The sequence below is a fragment of the Haliotis cracherodii genome, unplaced genomic scaffold, assembly GCF_022045235.1.
Source record: "Haliotis cracherodii isolate W230 unplaced genomic scaffold, xgHalCrac1.p SCAF_15, whole genome shotgun sequence".
NCBI classification, from domain to species: domain Eukaryota; kingdom Metazoa; phylum Mollusca; class Gastropoda; order Lepetellida; family Haliotidae; genus Haliotis; species Haliotis cracherodii.
This window is the reverse complement of record NW_027266270.1, coordinates 34856436-34874350: the sequence shown is the minus strand read 5'-3', so window position 1 is coordinate 34874350 and position 17915 is coordinate 34856436. Positions and strand designations below refer to the sequence as shown.

At 40.9% G+C, this 17915-nt stretch overlaps 1 pseudogene; it reads right to left on the bottom strand.

Annotated features, from left to right (window-relative positions):
* Positions 1-963: 963 nt before the first annotated feature.
* LOC139462092 (uncharacterized) lies at positions 964-16627 on the bottom strand (annotated as a pseudogene).
* Positions 16628-17915: the final 1288 nt, after the last annotated feature.

The following is a 17915-nucleotide window of genomic DNA, read 5'->3' as shown; positions in this document are numbered from 1 at the left end:
GGGAACAATTGGTCTGGCCTTAATGGTTACGTTAAAAGGATGCAACTCTTAGGATAGAGGAGATCTGACTGCATGGTGATGTGGAACTATATACTCTTGGCCATCGTCCCGCGGCAAGGGAGTTAACTGACCATAAAGACCAGTTTCCACTCTTGCTGAACTAGGATGGAAATATAGAGATATATTTTGGCTGGACTAACGAGTTTATGCGGAGTCCTATCAAATCGCGTACCGAAATCGACATTCGGTTCGTAAACTGCCGTGTAGATTTCGGTCGATTGCAGGATTTGCAAAGCATGTATACCGCCAACGTTAGTTGACGGTACACATGCTTTGCAAAGCCTGCAGTCGACTGAAATCTTTTCCCCTTTATTATGGCATCACCATTATGGGTCAGCAGATATTTTCCAAATATTTTCATGTTTTAATCAAGGTGCTTACTTGATTTGATGCACGAAGTAAGACCCGTTTTATCACAATATAGATTTTTGATTATCAATCAGATTTTCTTGACAGGATTTTCATAGTCAGTTAACTCCCTTGCCTCGGAATGATGACTATTGACTGATGGTCATTCTGTGATGTTTGGTTTTACTCCACTTATCCTAATATTCCATGTGGAACTGGGGTACAAACCTAAAGAGCCTTGATCCTACTGCAGGGTCTTAATCCTAATACTTGCCATCACATTTACTTAGCTTCATAAATAACACCCACTCACACTGAAAAGAAGGGGTGTAGTGGCATGTCCTTCTTAAGATGGGGTTGATGGGAAGATTAGTGACCCACCGAAACAATGGACATGCCCCAGTGATATAATAAATGGAACCTGGGCTTCATACCACTTTTAGCAATATTTCAGCAACATCATTGTGGGGAACACCAAACACATCACAAGAAGATGCTTATGTGATATTATTATTTATTTTCAAAATATGTACAAATGTAGTGACTACTGTAGAAATGGTTGGTCATCTGGTCAGTCTCTTCAAGGTGGAACTGATGGTCTTCTGTAAGAAGGTCTTGTTATGCCCACAAATATGACCCATCATGGCCACTTGCAGCGGAGTCCACTGAAAGCACAAGTCCAGAAGTCATCACACACTGTCTGGCTATCATGACTGTCTGTGTTCATTTACATCGCAGTCAGCAATATTCCAGTGAGGGAGGACAGCTATATCATTTAAAACCTATGGTTGACATTATGAATGCCCTGAGCAGTAGGGTACAATGACACAAGGACTAATAACCAACTCCTCTAACAACAAGCCAAGTTTACTGGAACTGTGGATCAATTATATCCTAGAATCCCCAATAGGTCAGCAATACTCTAGCTATATCACAGCAGGGCAATGGTCCTCACTGCTGACCTGGCTAACTATGTGTCGTGGTCCCCACAGGGATTTCACAGCAGCCTGCATATGGTAAAGTCTGGACATGGCAAACCAGTGGTTGACATCAAGGGCAATGATCTCTGCTGCTGACCTGGCTAACTGTGTCGTTGTACCCACAGGGATTTCACAGAAGCCTGCATATGGTCAAGTCTGGACATGGCAAACCAGTGATTGACATCAAGGGCAATGATCCCTGCTGCTGACCTGGCTAACTGTGTCGTTGTACCCACAGGGATTTCACAGAAGCCTGCATATGGTCAAGTCTGGACATGGCAAACCAGTGATTGACATCAAGGGCAATGATCTCTGCTGCCGACCTGGCTAACTATGTGTCTTTGTACCCACAGGGATTTCACAGCAGCCTGCATATAGTCAAGTCTGAACATGGCAAACCAGTGGTTGACATCAAGGGCAATGATCCATGCTTTATCCCTGGAGGATTATATGTCAACAGACCCACTTGATTTTCTACTGCCCTACCACATCTTAACTGGTTGCATGTCACCTAGCTGGAGTATAATGACTTAAAACAAAATTATTCCATGATTCTGGTTGGTCAGGCAGAGGTATGATATCACCAATAACTACTTCTGATTGAAACATCCAATTTTCTCACCTTAATTTCACTCCCGACAAGCCACTTTATCAAAACACTTTGTTCTAGTTTGGAATTAGATATACATGGAAGCTCTTAGGTGTAACAATTACATTCATATTCACCTGTTTGGCATATTTATTAACGAAACTCAACAGCAGTTTCCCAAACTTGAGGTTGCTATGGAACTGGTCTGCGGACCGAGACAAGCAATCTAAGATGGCTGTTGAATCTTCTTCATCCAAGTCTGGCTTCGCATCCATAGCAACATGAAGCAGGGTTAATCCAGGCTCTGTTAGTGTCACTGTCTGTTGAACAAACTTTCTGCAAGTCAAAGTTTTTCATTTATTTTCAACCATTATATCCTGCATGTCTTACATACACAAACTGATTAACACAAACTGCTTGATAAACATTCTATCTCTTTTATGGTCAAATACAGTGAGACCCCACTAATCTAGACATGAGTTAACCAGAAAGATTTACAGTATATGATTGTTTATCTACCCAGAAATCCAGTTTCTGGATGGTCACTAAAACATAGGGCACTTCAACCTGGCTTGCTACACACAAGCTAAACATTACATGGGAGGGTGGGGATAACTAAGCACTTGAAAAGCAACCCAGGTCCTACAAATTAGCTGCTTATGATGATTTAATGTTTACCTGGGACTGTTACGAGATGATTTCTGCATCAAGATTCAGTGTCATGTAATTTATTTTATGTTATTGAGCATCACATGTACATTTGTTTGTTGACACATTGCCTTATTTCAAACACAGTTATTTATAACAGTGCTATATAACAAACATACTATATACGAGGGCTGGTCAAAATGTTCTAAGCCTGACTGACTTTCAACTATGGGTCATCACAAAGAGAACTAGTCAATGTGGTACATTGTTTGAGTAGCTCAATGCAAGTGTTTTTGGTCTGTGGAGGACGTTTGTATATTGGTGACAGACAGTCAGGGGTCCAAATGGACGCAGAAATGAGAGAGTACCGAACAGGCATCAAGTTTTTTACTTAAGAGAAAAGTGCTCCCCAGGAAATTCATGCCCAAGCTATTCCACTGTTAGACGTTATGCAGCTATGTATAAGGCTGGCACCATTCCATTTCTCTTGCACCAAAAATATTCAAGACTTCAAGATCAGTGAGGAAAGTTATGGCATCTGCAATTTAGGAAGCAAAGGGTGTGATCTGTGTTTATTAATTAGGAAGTCAAAAGAAGAATACTGATGCCTACTATGCTCATTTGCTTCACCACCTAAGAGATTCTATGAAAGAAAAGCGGGGAGGAATGCTAACTGCTGGAGTTCTACTAATTCAAGACAATGCCTCTTCTCACATCTCTCAACTTGCAAAGGCTGTGGGTTTGAAGAGCTTCTCCACCCTCCATACTTGTCAGACCTGCCACCAAGTGATTTCCACCTGTTACCTAAACTGAAAGAACACCTTCGTGGAAAGCACTATGATGACAACGATGACCTCAAAGCTGCAGTGAATGGGGTTTTCAGGGTGGCTTCAGAAAACTTCTTCCTGACAGGAATTAAAAGCTTCACTATCGATATGAGAAGTGTTTTGAAAAGCAGGGAGATTATGTTGAAAAATAAAATTAAAAACACTTTCACAGTTGTTGGTTTTGTTTGTTAGGCTTAGAATTTTTTGACCAGCCCTTGTATAGTCCTTACATTTTCTATCAGATTCTATTAGTGGAACTTTAAATGCTTAATGGTATGGTGTGCCAAGAGAGAGAGTTACCTGAGTAGGTAGGCATGATGGCTTGGCAACAGACAGTCTTTACACAGACGACACAGAATCTCACTCTGGGCGGCACCTGGGTACAGAGTCAGAAGCAGAGACCTTAGTGTCCACAAACTAACAGGTCAGGTGAGGTGAAATTGGGTTTAACGTCGAGATTATTTCACGACGTGCATGCCCGTGTGTGTGTGTGTGCATGTGCATGTGCATGTGCATGTGGCTGCTTGTACTAGTCCGGACTGATGCCAATTTATAGTGCTAGCACACTGATGTACCATGCCGCAGTTTAACATGAATACCCCACTCAGACACAGTATACTGACTCTGAGTTGACCCGTCCTTGTTTTAGCCCCTTAATGCTGAGCGCCAGACAGGGTAACAACAAGTAACATCTTTTAACATCTTTTGGTATGACACGGCTGGGGATTGAACCCCGGACATTCCGCTCTACGGGGAGACGCTATACCACTAGACCACGGAGGCGGTACACAAACTAACAGTAGCTGGGATGGATAAACATTTGGAATCATTCCAAGCATAGTTTTCAAAAAACATATTTCAATTAAAAGAAAATCTTCATCTAGAGCTACTGATATTGTTCACTGATGAGAGAGTGATCACTATAAGACTGCTTCATCATAACCATGTGACTTGGAACACTCCTAGTCAAGCCTAACTCCCCATCGTGGCATCCAATTTTAGAACTCATGAGTCATATCAATGTACACAGCTGCTAAAGTAAATTAGGCCAGGATTTTCAGATAGAAGGCATGACCATGAATGTTCATAAGCTTTGGCCTAAATATATCATTGATTTTCAAAAAATTAATTTGCATCCTTGCATACTGCACTGCAGGATCCAGAATACCACTTAAGAGGGCTGGGCATCCCGCATACCTAAAGGGAGTTGGCACCCTCAATATGTGACTACATCATGACATTACAACAGTCAGGATTATCAGGATCTTGGACATCAGGCGCTAATAACCAAATCTCATTAAAAACAGACCTTGGTTCTCGCTACCTCAAAACAAATGTCCTATTGCAGGTCATGTCAGACCAACCAATAGAATGACTGACAAGAAGTCGACATTAGCCAATCAGAAGGCAGTTTCCTTTTGCTTTACGGCACTTCCAACTGGTGACTATGCTTCGAAACATATTTTGACAAATTCTCGATTAAAAATTAGAAAATGAACAAAAGAACCTTCTGGAATGGCCAATAGATGGCCTAGGTTGTATGGATTAACTGTCGTTTGGAATATACCGTGTCACATTACTCTAGGTTGCATGATTAGAAAACACATTCAGACTGTCACTTTCATGATCTGAAAAGCGATACTCTGATTGGTCAGATGAAAGGTCGTTCTGACGTGACCCATAATGGGAGGTCTACAGATCTTTGATGAGCAGTAGCAAGAACAGATCTGATTTTAATGAGATTGCCATCAAATGTTGTCCACGGCCCAAACTTGATTCCTACAGGCCATCATGATATATCTGGAGCATTGTTCACTCCCTCTTCCCAGTTATTAAACATCCTTGACAACATGACCCCTTGTGTGTGTTGTAAGACACCAAAATACAGTACAAGGTTACCATGCAGTTCCTGAAACACTCCTTGGGGATTTAAGGGTAGAATAGGTTCCCTAATCATACAAGATCCTTCTGAATGATGACAAATCCCCTCACAATAGCAAAAATCACAACTTCAGCCCTGGTTAATACATGGACCAGACTTGGATGAAAAATCTTTCACAGTTTTCAAGTTATAAACAGGGACGCAGAGACAGACCAATGATATCCCTGCATTGATAATAAGCCAACCAAAAAGGATTCAGACCAAGCTGTGACTCTGTGATGCCAATTGTGAGTATAATTTCTCATGTTATTATTAACTGGTCTAGACTTGATTATTTACAGGCTGCCATGATATAGCGGAATAATACTGAGTGCACATTAAACAACTGACTCACTTCCTAATACACATCTCATTATCATTTTTGTTTGTTTGTTGTTAAACGCCGCACTCAGCAATATTCCAGTATATGACGGCGGTCTGTAAATAATCAAGTCTGGACCAGATAATCCAGTGATTTATATCATGACCATCGATCCACGCAGTTGGGATATGATGACATGCATCAACTAAGTCAGCGAGCCAGTTAGTCGCCTCTTACGACAAGCATAGTCGCCTTTTACGGCAAGCATGGGTTGCTGAAGACCTATTCTACCCCGGAGCAATATCATGACCCACCTAATTCCTGCACTACAGATGGTGCTACTATTGCATCAAGGAGTTGAAGAGGAAAAGTCTCGGCCAGTGAGATCAGTGTGTCCTGCAGCATCCTTGCAGCTGATTGCGCCAAGCTCGTCACCTGAAATCATGCAGTGACATTTGTATTCTTACCAGAGATCTAAGTCAGATGCTGTATTCTTCATATTAAGCTTCCTGCTTCAATTAGCCCTCTGTCAACCAACCTCTTGACCAATGTGTAAGTATTCTTCATAAACGCCTCCTACTAAGACCCAAAACTAACATGACAGTTCATAATTTCACTGGGGTGTGAGGGACTATTTGATTTATTGGTATATATTGTAATAGCAAGTATCACAAAAGTGACAGTTGACGTAACATAATCTGTGGAAAATTCTCATCCTTGATACATACAGATGTTTTAAAAAACAGAAAATATCAACATTAAAATTTTCTAAGTGGCCGGGGTGCTTATTATGGCATTTATACAGGGATGCAGTATGGTAAACTAAGTTTAGTGGCACTGAGTGTGTTTAAAGATCAATGTTGTGTGGAACTATGGATTGGGTTATTTTACATGCGCTTGGTGCATGTACACATAAATATAAGGATGCACTGTAACATAATAGGTTGCACTGGTACTAAGTCGAGCCCTGGTGAGAGCATGAGGGTTTTAGATTGCTTTATCAATTACTCCTAGCAGCAGGTGACACAAGACTTGGGACTCATGTACGTATGCAGGGACAGAAACCTGACCATCTTGTGTATACTGCGTGGCTACCCCACCACCCAAAACAGATATACAGTCAAACCCTGCTGTCTCAAGCTACCAAGGCAGCAGGCTCGCGGGATCCCCGCAAATAAATAAGAATTGACTCATATCTTTTACTATCAGGGGTCAGCCACATCCAAAAATGTGATAAAGTTATTATCTCAAAATATGATACATAACTATCATGAAAACTTATCGATATGTCATATAGATCGCGGCAATGGGTCTTCCGATTGGCTGAAATTAATTCTGCTAAATGCTATATGTTATATAGGTGTTTGTCAATGGCTAATGATAGCTTAAGTACATTGAGAGTTAGACTGACTTCACCTCTGCCCTAGTTCATGGGGTCTGCAGGCTACAGCAAGGGTGCAAAAAGGACAGCAAACAGTCAACATTGAGAATTTCGGTCAACAAAGCAGACGGATGGAAACGGCAGAGTAAGTTTTGACAGAGACCATAACTCTTCAGCCACAAATCCATCGATGGATAAACATAGCAAAATAATTTCTGAGACTGAATAGAATGACACTGCTAAAACTAGCAACGAAACTCTGAAAAACAATTATTCATACCCTGACGGCTCCATCCTTGAAACTGAAATTTAACCACAGAAATGTCCAACAAAGCTGGCTGTGAGATTTCGCTTGGTTGCAGTTTCGCTAGAGACAAACTCTGTGTTGCTGCATATTTATAAAACATAAGAAAACAAATTTGCTGACACAATTGAACTCTAATTTCCTTAAAAGGCATGCTCTTACAGCTGACCATGAAATGTCAGTTGAGGCGGAAAATCTGCATTTAGGGAAAACGAACATAAAGCATGCCAAACACAAAGTTATAAGTGATAAGGAATCAGGTATTATTGTAGCACTAAAAGGCAAAAAGGAATAACTGGATGGCAAAAGAGGATATAGCTATTACAAAATATCAAGTTTGACAAATCTATTTTCACAACTAAACTGTCCCTACCAGAGCGAAGTGAAGAGTGGAAAGACGAAAGTGCTGTTGATATGCTTAAGTCATTGGCCCATGTTATTCGCAGGCAACTGGACAGTAAACTGATAAGGTCACCCTGTTAGCTGATGAGAGCACAGACATTGGCATAAAGAAGAAGTTAGTTGTGTAGACTAGAGTAATAGATACAGAGACATCTGCAGCATCCACACATTAATAAGACACCAATGTCAAAATCAAGTCTGCAACTGGTAAAAGCATTGGTCAAGCACTTACTGTTTTGGAATAAAACAGTCATGGGTCTGGGCTCTGACAGGTACAGGTGAAGGTGTGACTGGCCACCTCTTTAGAGTGAATCTAATGCTAATGTGAGTATTGCACATCGTTTGGCCCTGGTCACTTCACAAGCGGCAAATGAAATCAACTCCCTGAGAGACTTCCAGTATACATTAACAGGATTAGTTTAGAACAACAAAGACCATTCATTATTGAAAATCAAAGAGGTTCATGAAGTTAGGTGGTTGGGGTTGTCGGTGTATATTGCAAAAGCAGACAATCTACAGATCCTTGGATGCTCTGATATCCTTCTTTGCCACACAGAGACAGCAAAGCTAAAGGCTGTGCCAAAATACTTTCCCAATATGACTTCATAGCAACAACTGTTAATGGATACTTTACCTGAAGTGTCTCAGCTACGTCTGACTTTTCAAAAGTCTGACTTGGATGTGTCTATGGTTCAGATCATTGTAAATCGGCATTGGTTCTGAAGAAGGGGGAAGCCTTACACAGTACTTATCTTGAACAGCAGAATGAACATGGGACAATAGAAGGTGGAAACTTGTCTACAAGCGCAACCATTGTGTCAAGGGGAAACACAACATCCAAAAATGCATTGATGAAATTATGAAGAAAAACAGATTCCCTGATAACAGGATCATCATCAATGCATCTGAGGCCAGGTGCTTGCTCTGAGGCCAGTATCTTTCCCCAGGATGATCTCCAGTCATGGGAAAATCACTAAACTCACTTACTGATCAGTCAGTTTGGGGAAGAAAACATGTCTGCAGTTACAGGCAACATATTGCACCTAACAATGTTATTATCTCTGTGGCAACAAGGCAAGTATAGAGTACAGTTGGCAGAACACTGGATGTATCAAACTCACAGTCCGGTCCCAGCAAATAGTTTCTTCATTTGGAATAACTATTTTAACACGAATGTGTATTTCAAACAGGAGTTTGAACCAGTGGCATGTACCTGTACCATGATAGAGGAGCATGTAGCTGGGAACCAAGTTTAGACATTCCCACAACTATATCATAGCAAGGTGTTATGTCAATACTATGTCAGCTTTTGTCCTTCATACAGACCATGAAAAAGAAAATGTCTGAAAAATCCAAAGCAAGTCTACAAGAGTTTGGCAAGTGTAGATTTCTTCAGTTTCTGGAAATAAGCACATTCACAAGGTAAGAGTCGGGTTTACAGGGGGTCACAGGGTCACACACAAGTCAAATTGAGACACTTGTCAAATTGTCCCAAATGCTTGCCCACTTTCACAGTTGCAGCCTGCTTGGACTTGTTCTCCTATATCTGCCTTGACCATTCTAGCGACAACTTTACCTCATGTTGCTCAACATTTCATTTTGAGGTCAAGTTTGGTTTCCATGGCAACCATATGCAAAACGGACAGACAACAAGACTGACAACATGCCAAAAAATAATCTCATTTCACTTCTGTCAGGTCAGCAAATTATTGACAGAATATGCCTCAAGAAGAAAGATATGTGAAAATGTTGAAAACAAACTTGTTGAAAGAGAGCAAAAGGTTGTGCTCAGTGAATGAGTTGGGTTTAATGCCTCTTTAACCTGTGGGTGATACGTAGACATTTACCATTTAGTGAAACTCACAAGCAGGGATATATTTCAGTATAGTGCTGATAAACCAAGTATCATAATCAGGCAGAATCTTGTTTGTTTGTTGGTTAAATCCACACTTCAAAAATTTCAGTAATATGACGACAGTCTGTAAATAATAGAGTCTGGACCAACCAATCAAAAAAACAGTGAATCTCGCCATAAGCGTCAATCTACGCAACTGGGATACGATGACATGCATCAACCAAGTCAGCAAGCCTGACTGCCTGATCCTGTCAGTCACCTCTTATGACTGGCTTTCTGAAGGCCAATTCTAACCCGAATTTTCTCAGCAGTACAACCATGGGTTTCTGAAGATTAATTCTAACACAGATCTATAAAGGGTACAAGCATGGGTTGCTGAGGACCAATTCTAAGCCAGGCCTTCACAGTGGTACAAGCATGGGTTGCTGAGGACCAATTCTAAGCCCGGCCTTCACAGTGGTACAAGCATGGGTTGCTGAAGACTAATTCTAACCCGGATCTTCATGGAGAGGGAAAATACTGATCCACTGGAAGCAGCAGTCAACATTTCTTTGTATAAATTCACCTTGTTGGTAACTAGTCCAGCCAGCAGCGCCACACAGGATCTATACGTCACGCTGTCAGACATCTTGACCAGCACGCTCCCCACAACCGCCAGGATTGGATCTGGCAGGTTCGTCAACTCACTGACTTGACACAGCGCTGCCAGCTGAAACATACCAATATCTACACAGGTGAAGAGTATGCACAAATTGAGGTGAAACAGGGTTCAATGTCACCTCCAACATTATTATACTTATATAGCAATGTGCATGCATGTATGTGCGTGTGTAGATGCTTGTCCTAGTCCGGAATAATGCCGATTTTATAGTGCTAGCCCACTAAGATACAAAGCTGCAGTATAACATGGATACCCCAGAGCCGACCAGTCCTTGTTTTAGCCCCTTAATGCCCAGTGCCAGGTAGGGCAACAATATGTACCATATTCTAAACATCTTTTGGTATGACGCAGCAAAGGGATCGAACCCCGATCCTTCTGCTCTCTGGGTTGACACTCTACCACTAGACCATGGAGGCGGTCGAGTATGCACAAATAACAAACTAAGGAGAATTTCACCAATATGCTGACATAAGAGTTTGTGCTTTTATCGACAAGTGTTGATATCAATAGATATCAAAACAGAACAGTGAGATTCTATTTGTCATCCAAGAACATTCTTTCTAGTTTTTCAGTTTGTCAACACAAATAACTAGTGCCTTGAGTGTAAAAAGTAGATCTGACCAGCTTCAGTGGCAGAGAAAAAAGTGAAGTCTTTGATCGTGACATTGTTACCGATGACATCACAACAGCCTGCAAAGCATTATGATGCAATTTCATTGCGTGATCTCAATCAAGTGATATCTCTTTGGATACCAGTGTTTTATGATAAAATTACTTTTCTCACAAGTGAACCAGCAGGGTGTGAAATGTAAGATATAATACCTGGTTGGGTGGTGTCCGGAGAAGGGTTTGAAGTTCCCCCTCAATGCTGACACGATCATCCGCAGACCCCAGAAGCATCTCCCTCAGTCTTATACCATTATCCTGAAAATACAAATGGTTGTCAGAGAACAGGATATTCTTGACCAGCCACATACTCTAAGAACAAGCAACTGTTTCATGCTCGTGTGGTCTTCAAATCACTCTTGCTATTCAGGAACTTGAGGTGAGGTGACATTTACCGTTGCATTGAAGCTTATTACCGTCACATTGTGTTTTATAGTGCTAGCACACTGAGATAATATGACGCAGTTCAACATGAACACAGTATACTGACTCTGAACCAACCAGTCCTTGTTTTATCCCCGTAATGCCAAGCTCAAGCAGAGTAACAACAACTATCAAAAACTTACGAACAAACATAATTACTAAGTTATTGTTTGTTTGTTGTTTAACACAGGACTCAGCCATATTCCAGCTATATGACGGCTGTCTGTAAATAATGGAGTCTTGACCAGACAATCCAGTGATTGATATCATGAGCATCAATCCACGTAATTGGGATATGATGACATTCAGAGAACCTGACCCCGCAATCACGATGACAAATGACAAAGTAATGGTTCAAAAAGAGATTTTGATGAAATTCTGTGTAAGCTTTAGTAATTGAAATTAGAACCAGTATAACTGGAGTCATCTTCCCAAAGCAAGAGTTTTAACTGAGTGTAAAAGTCCAGTTTCCACCTTGCCGAACTAGGCAGGAATTTCTTGGATCAAATATAGCGCCACCAGAGGCTATTACAAGTTATATCCCCTATAGGTACCTCCTATTAAAAATCAGATTCCACCTCTCATAAGACATGCATTTGCTTCAAACAAACAGGTACCAAGTCAAGACGCTCAAGTTTGACTACACACATGCTCTGCAAATCCTGCCATCAACTGAAATCTGTAAGGCAATTGCCATGTTGTTTTTGAACCAGATGTCGATTTCATTTGGCGATTTTGGTAGGAGTAGGGACTAGACTCGTTATTCCAGCCAAACTATAAATCCAGCCTAGTTCGGCAAGGATGAAAACTGAACTTATAGTCAGTTAACTCCCTTGCCTCAGGAAAATGAATTGTTGACAGCTTTAGAAAAACAGTTCAGTTAATAGCTGGCCAGGCCATTACAACAGCTCAGCTGACCAATCAAGCTGGCGAAACACTAATACAATGGAAGTTTTATTACCACAAGTTCTTGGTCCAAGGCACAAGACTCTCTATCACTAATCATTGTGGGATTCCTTTCCTCCTCAGCTGCTAATAAATAGAAGACCAAACTATCAAATACACACAAACCAAAGATCATTTTGAATTCTCAAGAACACGATGCAATCAGCTGTCAGGTGACAGGTAGTGCCCAAGGCTGCTGCATTGCTTCAGATTAAACATTACTTCATATGCTTAGTTGATGCAACAGGGACTGATATTTATGTGATTTTCATAATTAAGACACTTTTGCTACTGTTTGGAAGACCATGAACAAAATGAAAGTGCACATAGGCAAGAAAATATAAATTTATTTAGGTTGTGTGATCCTTTTAATATAGTCCTTGGTGATGCATCTAAATACCAAATTCCTATCATTTTAAGACACATCCTAAATACTTACAACCTTCACTTTTTATTTTCTTGACTGTTGGTGGTGCACAACCATCTTCATCCTCATCCAGAATGATGATGAAGTCTGGACCCATGTCTGCTCCTCCGACATCGGGTTTCTCCTCCTCTCTCCCTTCAAGGCCATGTTTCTGCCTCCCTTCATCAGCTGGAACACCAGGAGCACCTGCTGTCTCGGCTACCATCCTGTCAGGTAGTTCTTTCATCTTGTCAGCACGTTCTGCAGGACTGGTTGCATTGGGGTCTTCAGTTGAAGCTAAGCATACCAGAGACCAATCAACATGCTGTTTCAAACATGTAAACTCCCTAAGCTTAAAAGTTTGAGTGAGTGAGTGACCTGTGCGAGCCATGTTATGCATGACAGTGTTTATTGGGAGCCATGTTACGTAGACGACAAGTAACAAAGAAGATGGCATGAACACACAATGCCATTTAGAAAGTGTGGGAGTGTTTATTGGGAGCCATGTTATGCATGACAGTGTTTATTGGGAGCTATGTTGTGTAAGGCAGTGTTTATTGGGAGCCATGTTATGTATGGCTGTGTTTATTGGGAGCTATGTGATGTAAGGCAGTGTTTATTAGGAGCCATGTTATGTATGGCTGTGTTTATTGGGAGCCATGTTATGTAAGGCAGTGTTTATTGGGGGCCATGGCATGTATGGCTGTGTTTATTGGGAGCCATGTTATGTAAGGCAGTGTTTACTGGGAGCCATGTTTGCATGGCAGTATTTAATGGGAGCCACATTATGTAAGGCAGTGTTTATTGGGAGCTATGTTATGTATGGCTGTGTTTATTGGGAGCCATGTTATGTAAGGCAGTGTTTATTGGGGGCCATGGCATGTATGGCTGTGTTTATTGGGAGCCATGTTATGTAAGGCAGTGTTTATTGGGAGCTATGTTATGTATGGCTGTGTTTATTGAAGCCATTAAATGTACAGCAGTGTTTATTTGGAGCCATGTTAGGTATGGCAGTGTTAATTGGAAGCTATGTTATGTAAGGCAGTGTTTACTGGGAGCCATTTAATGCATGGCAGTGTTTATTTGGAGCCAATTAATGTAAGGCAGTGTTTATTGGGAGCCACATTATGTAAGGCAGTGTTTATTGGAGCCATGGCAAGTATGGCAACGTTTATTGGAAAATGAAGGAAAAGATGACAAGTAACTAAGAAGATCATAATGCAGAGAGGTACAATATCGGGTAGAGATTTGATTTTCTTGAGATTACCACAGTTACCTTCTTGTCCCGGAAGTGTCATGGTAGGATTCACTTTGTGTGTCAGGCCAACATGCTCAGCCAGCAGCTGCCACAACAGGGTTGTCCAGGTGATGGTGGTGTGTGGAGTCTTGACCTGCTGAACAAACTGTGTGAGAACGTCCATGTTGATGTCCCCACGATGCTGGTAGATAACAGCCAGGATGTTCCTCGCAAGATCAGGGGGGAGGTTACTCAACACAGTACTACTGAAAAGGTTTTTGAACAATCAAATAATTTCTTTTAATCAATAAAAGCACATTTTCCAGTCTATTTTAGGGGAAGATGTCAGACTGATAAATTAGATGTGATGTTTAGTTTGTTATGGATGTTCTTTTAGGTGTTGAGAATTTCTTGTTGTCAGATGCAGTGGGTATTGATCAAATTCTTTGGTATTCAACCTGTGGACCCGTGAAGATCCAGGTCAGAATAGGTCTTCAGCAAGCCATGCTTGCTGCAAAAGATTACTATGCTTGTCGTTAGAGGTAAATAACGGGATCAGGTGGTCAGGCTCACTGACTCCGTTGATGCATGTCATCATATCCCAATTGCATGGATCGATGCTCATGATATTAATCACTGACCTGTCTGGCCCAGACTTGATTAATTACAAACTGACGTCATAGAGTTGGAATATATATAGTGCGGCGTTAAATAACAAACAAATTAAATGACAACAAGAAACAAACAAAACTGTGTGGTGAATTTACAGTTGGGTTTCTGATTTTTTTTCGTGCAAACTTGTACTCAAACATTTCAAAATATATTGGTGATGGTGATTTATGTTATTTGGGCATCTCAAAATATATACTGGGTAACGGTGACATACTTTGCATATTTTACATAAATACACAGCTAATCTAGAGTTCTGGGGTCAGTTATCTGTACCAAAGAAATTGTTTTTGGTTCAGAGTCACAACTAATTCGAGCCTTAGCCGGTCTTGTGTGATAGCGAGACATTTTTCACGATGTTACTCATACATAAGTACTGATAGTCTCTTTGACAGGACATCATAACATTTGAGAAGACGAATGTGTTCGTAATAATTTCCAACCCATCATCAACCAATCTCGTCGCGGAGCTCTCTTTACTATTGCTGCCACCAGTCAAAACTCCCCATAGTGATAGATGACCAGAACAATCCTTGGAGTTGAACTCGACCGACTGACCGTTGTGTTTACAAACAAGTGATGACTACCATGACGCCAAATACTTTTACCCCAGCTTAATTATTTTCTTTGTTTGTCAATTTGAATTTCTGTTTCATTCCAACTTTCATGTGATTGGTATAGTAAGAATGTAAGGGGAAAGTTAAGTGATTTTCCGTTAGTCTGCAATCTCAAACCAATCTGATTATACAAGCAACAAAGTTAATTCATCTGGAAAACATGAACAGTCGTAAACCTTTTCAAAATGAACTATGATGGCATTCCTAAAGACATAGACAAAAGTATAAATATTACTACATTTGGGGCTAGAGAAAATTCAAGATTCTTGTAATGGCCGCACCCACACTGGTTGCAGCGTTGTTACCGAGAGTGTAACGAAGGTGTCACACGCTGGGAAGAAGCTTGTGATCTTGGTTGCAAAGGGAGAGAACTCTGAATGCCACAGATCCTTGTACCACGACACTGTTTCACAAATCTATCATAACACTGGGCCTACCTCAGTTACAACTCGCTTACTTTAGAAAAAGACACTTTTACTGTTTGGCATTATGAAAGTATTGATTAGGTCAGTGATAGCCAATCCAAACAATATATGCATCATACTGATCCATAAAACAGAATACAAACTTACAACACAAGTTTCTCACAGCTTCCCGAGACAACCTGATCAGACAGAAATTCTAGCAGGACCTGCCATTGTGCTGGAACATGATCTGCATAGCGTGTTATCAAATCCTCCTTGATCCATAACTCAGCTTGTTGTAGTGACCTGTTTCCTTTTAATGCTGTGAACATACCTTCCCACTGGCACGGGGTGGGCGGCATCAAGCAGACTCTGCTTCTCTGGGACTTCATTGGTTAAGAAGCTGTAAAGATAGTAATTAAGTAATAACAGTATTAATACATGAAGTAGGCTATCAATATCCTTCACAGAGTCTCATCTTAAAGTCTAAAAGAAAATCAGAGCATATCGAGAGGTAGCCGAGAGCCGTGATGGGGTCCTACAGTCAAGACATTACCCTACTATCTAGACCCTACACATCACGGCTGTCGGCTAATCGAGAGTTGAACTGAAAGGGTAGACTAATATCTAACTATATTTAACCAAATAAATGGAATCGTATATATCTTGGAAATGTCAAATACATGTTTCGCGTTTATTTTGAATTCCTTCGCCGACCCTGTCACTCTCATTCCACCACGCCCACAAACTTGACAAAGCAATGATTGAAGGAAGTTAGGAACGCTACCTGTTGACGTGCCTGCAACTCGTTTCAACCTATTGACATGGATGTCACTCATTTCAAGTGAGAAACTCAGTTTTTACATTCTCCAACATCGGACCCCATGGAGTGCTAAACAAACTTATTGTCGGTTAAGTGCGAAGTGACTTCACGTGAAAACAACTGATCTGTTCAGTCCAGGGTGCCTCAAACTAATGTCGCAATTCCCGCTGCAATCAGCTTTTCCTTACAGCAAGCGCTCCCTTTTCCCTGATAAACGGTGTGAAGAGTTGTGTTTAAATCCGGTCAAAATCGTTTTGAACACCGGGACAAGCCAGAAATAATGTATTTTTGCATATTTGAATGGTAACTTTTGCTACTCCCATTCTTGCTATTGCTAATACGACTTCGATGTATGCACAACGACATGCATTGCCTCAATCGCTTCTTTTGAATGTGTATTCATCATGCTAACTATTTTTCTTTTTATATAGTTTGTTTTTGCAAATTTGTTTTCCCTAGTTGTAGGATTACATCCGATTTGTAGGATGTTGATATTCATTATTGATGCAATGTAAGTATGTACACGTGGTGAGGGTGCCAACCCCCTTTTAGTAAGCCGGATGCCGAGCACCGTTAAGCGCCATTCTGGTTGCCATTGAGCACAGTACCTGGATGCATTACTTACCTGGACTATTTTTCGACCCTGTCGTCCAAAGAGTGACGATAAGAGACTTAGTACTTAGCTTATCACCATGATCATGCATTCCATGTGAAAATCCTGGTCTAATTTACTTTAGCAGCTGTGTACACTGATACACAGAGTATTTAGCTCTGGTGAACAGCAAAAGTAATTTGTGTAATTTCAGTTCTTTAATTAAGAAGGCATTACTACTTTATCGGAAGTTCCTTGAATTTACCTTGCTTTTCCAACTGATTGGGGCACGGAAGGCATACTAGTAATCACCCATGGCACCTCAAATAGATGCACAGAACTACGATTGTTGGATAATATCCTAGACTCACCTGGGTCCTGTTCCATAAAGTGACCTTAGCGCTACGATTGACGCAAGTAATGTTAATGTATGGGAGTTACGGTCGTCTGAGCGCTTTGATCGCTTTGGGGAACAGATCGCTTTGTGTTGTTTTTTTCGGTTTGACAGAATAACACCCGTGAGCGTGGGTTTCACCAGTGTTAAAAGTCTAAAACATGCTATCCTCTCACATTAAGCTGACATGATGTGGTTATAAATGAAATACTGTACAAAGTGGGGTGAAATTTACTCACTCACTCTTGCAGCTGTTGCGTTCATAAATTCTGTTCTGGTCTTTTCTCTTGTGAAATGAAAAATATAGTGCAACGGCATTCAACGGCTTAAAAAGTCTAAGCGACAGCCACTTTGAGAATTTGTCCGAGTACGCAGAGGCGATAAAATAACAGATACTTCATTAGTCCAGTGTCCAGCGTTTTTCAGAAGATTTGCTGCCTG